Below are 6,440 nucleotides of genomic sequence, written 5' to 3'. Positions count from 1 at the left end.
TCTGTCGTGCACCACCATTTTTCCTAGCATTGTACGATGTCTCCATCGCAATGAACCTTTCTACATCATATACGATAGAGGTCTTACGGATGTTCACATCGTTTAGTAGCATCTTCGAACAGTATTTGGTTCTGAGATCCTTCAACTGTCTCTTCTGTTTGGTACTCTCCTTATACAACCCACAGTCCCATTTCACTACGTCTCCTCCAAAGAATGTCTCCATGTGCCGCATTAACATAACACCAACGTCCACTGTATTCTCGCGTAATTGCCACCTTGTCTTTATATGGTCCTGATCCATTTCAGCGTACACTTTCCACGCACCATGTCCCTCTCTTAGTAGGTGCATAATCATCATATCTTGCTGCATACATGACAAATAATGACAAAGTAAATACATGTTCATAATGATCATGACAAAAACAAAATTTAAAGTTGATGTACCAAGCCTACAGTGCTGGAGCCATATATATCATCGACCTTTCCATCACGAATCTGGCTGTCTATTATGGCAATTGATGGGTGCTTGAGATCGAATACTACAACGTAATAGAACGATGGTTCTACTATCGGGAAGAATACCTACATTTTTTAAGAGTCGTGTCTGGTTGATACCATTTGAATTAATGCTTAAATATCATACGTATAGTTTTGATCGAATGAAAAAACACTTACTAGATCAATGTTACGCATACTGATCAATTCTGTCATTATTCATGCAACATGTAATGTTCTTTCGGAATATATCATACCTCTGGTTAGCATTCAAATCTTCATCCCTAATAATAGCATCCATCTGCAAAAAAAAAAAAAAAAAAAACACAAGTACGGTTAATTATAGACTACAATTTATTTATATGGCGGTTACATCAACATTCATTAATATACTGTTACCGAAATGTCCGTTGGTACAAAATAGCGTCTAAGAGACTCATTGCTCCTCATCCTCTCCTCTCTATTAAGCACCATTGACCAGACATCGATAATTTCTGAGCCAACCACGCATTGAGATACAAGGGATTGCATTGTTTGACGTGTTATAGCTTTCCCTTTTATCGTCATGAAAACCGGCTCACTACATGTTTAATTCGTTAGGTAGTACCATCCCAAATGACAATAATACATATTTGACCAAAAAATATTACTTAAATAGTAGACAATGTAACTTACAAAATMCCGYCTAYGCCYCGTAATATCCAATCTTGCAACTTCCTTTCGTCACTACTCACCTCGAACGTTACCGCACGTGTAAYGTACGGTGATCGTAGTTTAAAACTTAGTTTCGGATCWCTTTTTGGAATTTCAGATCTCAYATTTTCTTGTCCACCTGTTGCTTTCGAACTATCAATACAAGCAATGACCGCGTCCTTTGATGGACTTATTCCCAAATCGAAAGCTGGCGCCTCGATTTCTGCATACGAATAAAATGTCTCGGACGTTGATGCAAGAATTATAGTATTAAATCAAGAAACTATACGGGCATGCAAATGGTGTTTATAAAATGCTTGTCATTTGTTTGGTATATCACTATGATGTTCTTATACGACATGGTTATGATTTTTGTGTGAGACCGTTTGGTACGAGACATGGGAACAAGGTGACGTTACTAACATACGAAAAACAGGCATATCGATTACCTGTCTGTGCATGTCTACGTAGTTTACTTGTACGAGGCTCACATTCATCGATGCCTCTGCTTTGAACCCTACCAACACTCTCCAATGGTGCTTCTAACTATGTCATCTTCACCCTTTCAAACTTCTTCGGGTCTCTGTTACATCCTACTCCTTTTGTTGTGATAGCAGCTCTCTCATTTGACGCCCGGTCAACCTCGGCAATCACGGTCGGGATTGTCCAGAACTGTGATAAAGGTGATAACATTGCCGGGTCGGATGTGGTCGTCATCTTTGTAGGTGTTACATGAACATGTGGCAATTCTTTTTCTCTAGGTTGACCTTCATCATTTCGGCACTCCCACATGCTGCCTTTAAACATTCTCGCCAATTCCTGTTTGAATTGGTCGAARCATCTTTCACCGGGAAAACGTTCTATGTATGCTTGCAACATTGTGTCTGCTTCCCTCCTTGCAGAACACAAATCTTCGATTCGCTCACCCATCATAATTATGCATTCCTGCAAAACCATCCACAATCTGTAAAAGCAGAAAAAACACGTAACAGTGTTGTATGTGCAATCTGCATATATAATTAAGTCAAGGTTGTGTGTTTGATGTTAACAATCAGACACAACTGTACGTTAAGCACACAACGGGTTGATCAACTTTCACATTCAATTGCATGAAACTCGAATTGTGAGTTTTTACACAGCATGTGAACACACATTTACACAACTGGTGAACACATATTGACTCATATTTATGACGGTTTACACATGTACACAGCTTGTGAAAATAGGTCAACATTATGAACACATAATGATGAAGTTTCAAACATTTATACCCAACTTTCACCCTCCGAAATAACAACGTTACCAGCTGTTAAGTAATGAACAACATTACCATCTGGAAATTTCGGCCCATATAATCACATTTAGGACAAACATGAACAACATGAACACAATAGGAACATAATTTAACAGTTGTGTTATTTTTATACTATATGTGCATTTTATGTAGTCCACATATACACAACCATATACGCCCCACCGAATTAACGGATCAACTATTAACTTGTGTTCATACATTGGCCATAAACACCATCATAAAAAATAAGATATTATGCACAATCGGAAGGCAGAATAACATGCAAAATTTTTTTTTGACTGAATATGTACAGAGGAGCAAGAACATTGAATGAGATCATTGAAGTAACCTCTTTAGTAACATTCTGATTTCCTGCTTCTTTGGTTTTGCTAGACTCAGGTMTATCCTCTGCTGTGTGATGATCTATAATTGCTTGATCGTACGAACCTCGCTCAATGGGTTTAGTACCTTTCAATTTTGTGTATCCAAAACCCCCTCTGCTAAGCTCCAAGTCTTGTCTTCTCCTYAGTAAATCCAATGTCCAAGTTCWCAATGGATATGCTTGYTGTTGGTTCTGAATGCCGTCACATGTTGTTGCTTGAACATATAACATCTGCATAAAGTAAACATAGCAGTTGATTAAATAATAACAAAAAACTGTTGATTTATATAGTGTCACGAAACAACGTTCTTACCGTTAAACAGGYCAGGGGTCCTGCRTAAAATGACAAAAAACTGTCTCTTTTCCAACACATCTTGCTCGTGCCTATGCAATCATATACGTATTTGCACCAGTCAATTCTTGGGATCATTTCTAAGCTATGAATGCGTTTGAGGAACCCCAAATTGCAAACACCGACTCTGTTGCATTATGCAAGCGTATTCAACATGATGACCAGGAAACTCATCTTGAACATCACACCCGCGTCATCGGATTGCTGAATAACATTCATCACGTCCTTCGGCCTCATTCTATCTTTACTGAATTGTTTCCGCCATGCAGAAACAACTGCATCGTTGCATTTGGATGGTGCAACCAGATTCAAGTCTAAACCTCCCGTTGGCAGCCCCAGTACATCATGTATCGACTTGACTGTAATAGGTATTTGTCCATCCCGCAATTGTATTGTCATATTCGACGTATCTAACATATCCACGACATAATGACCTAATTTAGACGGAATGCCGAATAAAGTCATATCAAGCAACGCATCAAATCCCATCTCCTTGATTGCAGCCCTTTGGTTAGAGTTTAATGCTTTAACCGTCTCCCATAATGCCTTCGGAGATGTTCTGGTTCTAATTCCTAACGAGTACCCTTGCACATCAGTATGTTCAACTGTGTCTTCCTTTACTTGTTCATTCCTYGACTTTCGTGGCGCACCCATTACATCATTCGACTCCTTAACCTCAGTTTGGACATTAACGTCCAACAACATTACCGGATCCGAATCTGCATTCATGAACGTACTACGTTAAACATTAACTCCACAATATACATTAAGTATACATAAACAATAGACAGTTTATGTTCTCTGTATATATTAGGTGACCACAACAGGTGAAGTTCATAATCAAATTAAAATCAACAATAGACAGTTTGGTGTTGAGTTGAATGGCGGAAAGACCTATGAAATATCAAACATCTTCATTCTTTTGAAAAATTTATTTGAGGATACATATTACCTTGCGGTAATTCTATTTCCGGCACCTTTCCAACTCGTGCGGCTTGCTTACTTGTTTGTTGAACGATTGGTTTCGTGACTTATAAATCTGCATCAATAACGAAACATGAACAAAAATTAATGCATATGAACAAAAATTAACAAGACGTAAAAAGACGTTGGTATCTCAAACTGTACATGAATGTAAACCGGCGTGAACATGAATGTGTTGTAAAATAATTGTACACATAACTTAATGCATCATATAGATAGTTATATAAATTAAAAGACTTTACAACTTAAAACAAAAGAAATTATTGTGTAAGRACCAACATTGTCATTTATAATAACAAACCGGGTATGCATGTTTGTGCATTTGCCCCTAGATATAATCAAATATCAGTCATTACACACTATATGTAAAACATTGTATAAAACAAACACCATATAAACATAAAATCAGTTGTGAASAAAATTGAACATAGTTATAAAATCGTTTATCAAACACTTTAAATAATCGAACAACAAGAAAAGGGTTGATTAATTGTAACATGAGAAAAGTTTACCAGCGGTCTTCTGTGTATCTAGGATTTCCAAAACTTTGCCTTTACTTGAGCCTTGTTCAATACTTGTTACACCAGTTGTTCGTTCTACCTTAGCCTCTGCATCGATATTCAATGGGTCAAAAGAATGAACCAACTTGAGCAACATATGAACTGGCTAATATATGTTCACTCACCAACATTAACCTCATAAAACAATTATCGTGTTTTGTGCACACACATTATAAAACAAATACCGTGTGTTGTGCACACTTTTACGGTTTGAATGTTCATATGCTACTCAAGTGAGGGGGACCCTTGATGCATACGCGGCCAATAAACCGCAAAACTTTTAATTTGTAAATGTTATCGACTTCACATGAGATTGGAGTATGTACATTTTATTTTTGACATACCCGGGTATACATGTTTGTGCATGTTTGCCCCCAAATATGATTACATATCGATCCTTACACACTATATGTAAAAAATTGAAAAAATAAAAAAAACACCATATAAACTTAAAGTCAGTAGTGAACAAACTTAAACCTAGTTATAAAATCATTTAACAAACAATTTAAATATTCGAACAACATAAAAAAGGGTTCAGTAATTGTAACATTAGGAAAGTTTAACAGTGGGTTTATGGGTATTTAGGATTTCCAAACCTTTGACTTTACTCGAACCTTGTGCAGTTCGTGGTACAACATTTGTTCTTTCTACCTCAGCCTCTGCTAAGACATCAAATGGGACAGAGAATGAACCAATTTGAACAATGTATGAAGATTAATGGACCATAGTGAGATAGGTGAACAAAGATGAGATGGAAACAGATATTTTTTTTCTTTTTATGTTCATGTGTGTGTGCGTAACTCCATCATGAACATAAACTTTCACATCAATTCAAAAAGATAAAAAAGGAAAAATTTGTAAATGTTATCGACTTCACATGAGATTGGAGTATATACATTTTACCCGGTAACCTAATGTCCTGATTTTTGAACATGAAGCGGGTATACATGTTTGTGCATTTACCCCCGAAATATTATTACATATCGATCCTTACACACTATATGTAAAAAATTGTAAAAAAGAAGACACCCTATAAACTTAAAATCAGTAGTGAACAAAATTGAACATAGTTATAAAATCGTTTAACAAACACTTTAAATATACGAACAAAAAAAAAGGTTCATTATTTTGTAACATTAGAAAAGTTTACCAGTGGGTTCCTGTGTTCTTAGGATTTCCAAAACTTTGCCTTTACTCGAGCCTTGTGGAGGTCTTGTTACAACATTTGTTCTTGCTACATCAGCCTCTGCATCGACAATATACATGTGAATAACAGCATATATGTTTCTGTGTGTGCATATATGAACAACCATGAAACCAAGATGAACAGGATATTGAACAAAATTGATTCAATGTGAACAAGATATGATCATCAAACCTTTACGCCTGTTACAATTCATCTTAAAAGATGTACTATGTCATACAAAATTGAATCACTGTCACACCTAGTGGATTTTGAAAGACCGAGAACAAGTTATAAATGTGAATGTACTGACAAACCTACAAGCACATCTCAAACAGAAAGTCTCATCTATTTGCATCCTTTTTCTATATAGAGCCAAGATCAAACAGAATATTGCATACATGTGTGTGCATAACAGCATACATGTGAATAACAGCATATCTGTTTCTGTGTGTGCATAACATCATACATGTGTGTGCATAACAGCATACATGTGA

Source organism: Cynara cardunculus, assembly GCF_001531365.2.
Source record: "Cynara cardunculus var. scolymus isolate 2C chromosome LG 2, CcrdV1, whole genome shotgun sequence".
Taxonomy (NCBI): domain Eukaryota; kingdom Viridiplantae; phylum Streptophyta; class Magnoliopsida; order Asterales; family Asteraceae; genus Cynara; species Cynara cardunculus.
Note: the sequence above shows the minus strand (reverse complement) of the source record.